General features: G+C 36.1%; 1 non-coding gene across 1 annotated transcript; it reads right to left on the reverse strand.

The window, feature by feature from the left end:
* Nucleotides 1-1,321: 1,321 nt before the first annotated feature.
* On the reverse strand, nucleotides 1,322-1,413 carry LOC122454652. The gene has a single exon (XR_006273470.1). It is a non-coding gene; the product is annotated as a small nucleolar RNA SNORD116 (small nucleolar RNA).
* Between the last annotated feature and the right edge of the window lie 4,482 nt (nucleotides 1,414-5,895).

A 5,895-nucleotide genomic window follows, 5' to 3' on the forward strand; every position in this document is an offset into this window, starting at 1 on the left:
ATAATGAAACATTCTAGAATAAATATAACATATCTATTTTCAGATATGCATGTATTTTTTTCTACTAAAAGAACAGAACACATTTTACTCTAAAAAAAAAAAAGAAAAAGAAAAATGAAATTTTGTTAGTTTGGAGAAATATTTTTTGACCTCCATTACCAATCAGTACACACATGAAGAAAAATTCTATTTTCTCTCATAATATATGTCAGAAATATATAGTTATGGAAAACTGTGGACTGTATGTTTTTATAAGGAGTTTCACAAAGGATTTTACTAATAAGATTATTTATGATGATAAAAGGTAACTTCAAAATTTTATTTTTGCCTAATACAGGAAATGTGAAACTATCAAATGTATTGTTTACTATGTTATTTTTAAACCTTTTAGTAGTTCTTTTTCTCTTATGGTAGACTAATTCCTAATAATGAGACTTAAATGGTAAGTTGCAGGGGACATATACTTTTAAATTTTTAATGACTAAGACTACTTGAAAGAACTCTTAGATTTTTTTTTTTTTTTGGTGCTTGTTAACTTTTTTCTAGATATCACATTTAAAAGTAACAGGTAAAATTGTAAAAGAATTCTAGGTTAATATATACTACATATATTAGCTAGATTTCTAAATTACCTTTGAAGGATAAAGAATTATAGTCTACTTCAAACAGAAGGTATACCTAAAATTACCTAATCTTTAATTCAGGTGAAAGTTTTGAATCTCTAGTTTTCTTGGCTGAAAATGTTTTTTACTCTTTTCGCTATTTTATAAATCCAGTTGAATTTTTGATAGAAAGTAGAATGTCATATCTTTAAAACATTTCTTTTAAAGTTAATACCAATAATATTTATTTGAAAATTTCCAAAATCAATATACCTTTACTGCAAATACAAATATAAGAGCTATTCATTTTCTTAAATTTTAGAGTTAAACATTTAACCTGTAAATATTTAAAAGTGTAGAATAGCAGAAGATATTTGAATTTCCTTAAAATTAGAATTGACTACTGTAATATCTTCCAGATGACTATCTAACTCTTGTGATGTAAACAACTTCCTGGACAGTAATGAAGCTGTAACAGTTTCAATTTTCTCCCAGCTGGACAACAACTTGCATCGACAGCTGCTCCATCTTTGCCTAGGGGCCAACGAAGACCTGGATTTCAAAAGAGGCAAACTAGCTAAAAGCAATGAATTGATGAAGCAGCCATTTGAATTTTGACAGTTATTTACTTCCTTACTTAAACAAGCAGGTTTAGACTCAGGTTTTGTCATGGAAAGTTTACTTTTTATTTTATTTTATTTTATTTTTTTCAACGTGCTGGACCTCAGTTTCGATGAGGAGATGGTAGTGAGTTCTCACTCAATTTGTTCAGATTTCCGAGGAATGCATGAGAGGGTGTCGTCATCGATCTACTTTTTATTTTGAAAGCATAGTCTCATAGGAATTTAATATTGAATAGCTAGGAAATTATACAGTGAATGTGTATATGTATTTATATATGAATTATGAGCTAGCTTGGCTCTTTAGAAGGTCAAGCATCAGAAACATTTTTAAGATACTCATCTTCTCTCAGGCTTGTATTTCTACCAAATGTTTTAATAATTACTTGATATAATGTCAAACATTTAGAGCTTTGGCCTGGAGCCTGGTGCCGGTGATAGCCAATGAGATGTGAAGAATCAAAATAGAGATAGGGACACCCAATTGTGATTGACAAGGGGTCTTTGTGAAATCTGAAAACAAAGAAGGATCTTTGAATATAGTTTATACTCTTCCAACTGAACTATTTTGTAATCAGTTCAATTCAATCACTCAGATACGTCTGACTCTTCGTGGCCCCGTGAATGCAGCACACCATGCTTCCCTGTCCATTACCAACTCCTGGAGCTTGCTCAAACTCATGTCCATCCAGTCAGTGATGCCACCCAACCATCCTTCTCCTCCTTCCCAGCACCAGGGTCTTTTCCAATGAGTCAGTTCTTCACATCAGCTGGCCTAAGTATTGGGGTTTCAGCTTCAGCATCAGCCCTTCCAATGAATATCTGGGTAGATTTCCTTTAGGATTGACTGGTTTGATCCCCTTGCTGTCCAAGTGGCTCTCAAGAGTGTTCCTCAATGCCACAGTTCAAAAGCAATAATTCTCCAGTGTTCAGCTTTCTTTATGGTACAAATCTCACATCTATGACTACTGGAGAAACCATAGCTTTGACTATACAAACATTTGTCAGTAAAATAACATCTCTGATTTTTAATATGCTGTCTAGGTTAGTTATAGCTTTTTTTCCAAGGAGCAGGAATCTTTTAATTTCACGGCTGCAGTCACCAGCTGCATCTTGGAGCCCAAGAAAATAAAGTTGTCATGTTTCTATTGTTTTCCCCATCTATTTGCCATGAAGTGATGGGACCAGATGCCATGATCTTAGTTTTTTGAACATTGAGTTTTAAGCCAACTTTTTCACTCTCCTCTTTCACTTTCATCTTGAGGCTCCTCAGTTCCTCTTCACTTTCTGCCATAAGGGTGGTGTTATCTGCATATCTGAGATTACTAATATTTCTCCCACCAATCTTGATTCCAGCTGTGCTTCATCCAGCCTGGCATTTCACATGATGTGCTCTGTATATAAGTTAAATAAGCAAGGTGACAGTATATAGCCTTGACATACTCCTTTCCCAATTTGTAAACATTTTGTTGTTCCATAATAACGTAACATAATAAAATATATACTTCCTTCCTCCTCCTTTCTCTCCCTGCCCATTCCTTCCTGATGAAGTCACAGACCTACCATAGTAGCTATTATTTTCTTCTTGTTAGTGCTTATTGGAGAGGGTCTACTAAATCCCAGGTCTGGGGTCAAAAGAACAAGCTTCAGTTCCTACATCTGTAAAATAAGAATGTTCCAAATGAAATTCTTGGTGTTAGAAGTAAGAAAATTGATTACTCTTATGGCACTGTTGGTCAGGTTCTGTTTGTTAATCTGAGTCTGATTAAATATTTGCAATACTTTTGTAATTATAAGTCAATATTAATAAAGGAAACTAACATCTATTAAACCCATATTAGAAGTCAAGTTAGGCTATGTACATAAAAGTGGTTCCTTTCGTTCAGAAGATATAAGAGAAGGGAGTCAGAGAATTAGCAAATGAAAATTTCAAATCTTTAATTAAAATTAAATTAAAAATTTAAAAGCCAATCGTGACACTATGATTCAGACACAACCTCATTTTCAAACGTAGCCCCCTGGTTACCTTCGCGCATGTACAAGGGCATGCTTAGTCTTTAGGTCATGTCTAACTCTTTGCGACCCTATGAACTGTAGCCTGCCAGGCTCCTCTGTCCATGGGATTTCTCAGGCAAGAATGTTGGATTGGGTTGCCATTTCCTTATCCAAATCATTCAACCAGTTACCACTTACTCCACACCATCATCAGATCCTCCCAACAAGCCCAAGGCTAGCGCTGCTCATGGTTCCCATCTGAGTTTTGCAGATGGGGAAACTAAGGCTCATGGATAGGTAGAGGTATATAGGTATAACAGAAAACGCTATAATATGTGAGGTAAGAAGGACATAAGTTTTGATTCAGAGGGAAACTTTGGAATGTGGATGAACTGGTGAATTGTGAGTTATAAGTTCAGTGGTGTCTACCTGAGAAGCTAGACAGCTTTGCAGGCATTCATGATTATAATCACTACCTCAGAAAAATCACCCTTCAGCAGAGGCAAGAAGAGAGAGGAGATGAATAGAACAGTGGAGGAAAGGAGTTTGGTGCATGGTAAAAGCCATGCAGGGAGTAAAGATGAGATTTTTTTTCCCAATGGAAATCACAAAGAATAAAGTTGTTTTTGCCTTGCTGTTGTTAAGTCACTAAGTCATGTCCAACTCTTTGCAACCCCATGAACTGCAGCACACCAGGCTTCCCTGTCTTTCACTATCTCCCAGAGTTTGCTCAAACTCATGTCCATTGAGTCAATGATGTCATCCAACGATATCACCTTCTGTCACCCCTTTCTCTTTCTGCCTTCTTGGGTCCACGCCAAAATGATAGTTACGACTGCAGTAGCTGTGGCTGGTGCTAACTGTGAGTGTCAGCAGTACAGAGCTCCTGAATATTTCTTTTCAAAAGGCTGGCATCAGAGTTCTTCCTTATGTCCTCCATGATACCCCAAAACAAAGATTAATTGCCATGGAAACCTTGGTGAAATGACATATATAGATAGATAAATATATAATTTGATAGATAAATAGACTGGTAATGGATATTTGCATTTAGATATTTGGGAATGAATCCAAAGGGATTCTGAACAAAGGCTTTTGTGCTGCATTTTCCAACACTTTAATTTGAAAGCAGTTTTAAAATTTCTCCTAGATTCATTAGTGTTTTTTTTTGGGGGGGGAGGGAGAAGAAGTGAGGAGAAATACTTTTTAGAAACTTTTGGTAAATAAAAGAAGGAGTTTATAATGGGTCTGATTTGTCTACAGAATACTTAAGCATCCAGAATAGGACGCTAGGGTTTCCCAGAGTCTGGTCTAACAGATTATATGTAAGACTATATACATGTGGAAAGAACTTAGGTTATTTTGGAAGAAGAGCTAAGATCATAGTTGAGAAGCATGTGTGATGTGTGGCTATCACACACAGGTGAGGGTTTAGAAGGTGGGTAAATATTAGACAGCATCACCCACTCAATGGACATAAATTTGAGCAAACTCAAGGAGATAGTGAAGGACAGAGGAGCCTGGTGTGCTGCAGTCTTCAGAGTCACATAGAGTTGGACACAACTTAGTGACTGAACAAAAACAGCAATAAATATGTCAGAAGGATCAGGAATCTTCACAATGAGTCCAGAGAGGCCATGCCTAGAGATTATAATTCTAGAGTTGCAAGTATATGTAATTCTAGGAAGGCAGGAGTTGCAGTACAAAGGAATCATTCCAGATTCTACAACTGTAGCATTAATAAATTGCTTTTAAAGGTCAGATTTATATTAATGATAAAATTATGAGCTGAATCTTGATCTCCTATAAAGAAAAGCCTCCTGTAATGTGTTAAGAGTGAATTCCTGAAATGAAGATAAGTTTTTCCAAGCTAGTCAGCACTTTGAGTCAAGTGAGGTCTGGTGGTAAGAGGAAGTAGAGAAAGGAATAAGTTTGTGTACTTCACAGAAAGGGGAGGAAGGGAGAGCAGTTTAACTTATTTTGCTGCTGTACCCCCTGGCACTCATGAAAGCATTAAATAGGAGGATCAACTCATTTAAACCAGTTATTTTGGGAATGAAAAGGGATACTATTAATAATTAGGGTGGACAATGGTTGTAAATTGGGCACACTATCATTAAGGCAATTTTTGCATGCATCAGCTGGAATGTTCAGTACATGGAGAACACAGTTCATTTGTTTATTCAGGACTTGAGTTTTGTGTCCTTCGGACCTTTTAGCACTGTCAGAGTTGTAGGGACAACTGCTTCTCTGGCATTTAGAGCTTCCTGAAGTTTCTCCCTGGTTACATTTACGTAGGTCTGATTTTCAACATATTTGGGAATTTCTTGAGCAAAGAAACTATGACTAGTGTAGAATGTGACATGGAAATCTATGTATTAAAGGTGAAACCAGAAGAAACATTAGAGGTAAGGAAAGTAAAGGTGACTTAGTTTGTGAACTTTGAGTTAAATCTCAAATTCACCTCCTTTAACTCTTTCCATATTCTGGTGGTATTGTTTTCAGTCACTCAGTCAGGTCTGACTCGTCGCAACCCCCTGCAGCATGCCAGACTTTCCTGTCCTACACTATCTCCAACAGTTCGCTCAAACTCATGGCCATTGAGTCAGTAATTGAAAAGGAATTTTATAAGAATGAAACATCAAAACTACAGAAAAATGTCAGCTTAAATCACATAG

Source organism: Cervus canadensis, chromosome 16 (assembly GCF_019320065.1).
Source record: "Cervus canadensis isolate Bull #8, Minnesota chromosome 16, ASM1932006v1, whole genome shotgun sequence".
Taxonomy (NCBI): domain Eukaryota; kingdom Metazoa; phylum Chordata; class Mammalia; order Artiodactyla; family Cervidae; genus Cervus; species Cervus canadensis.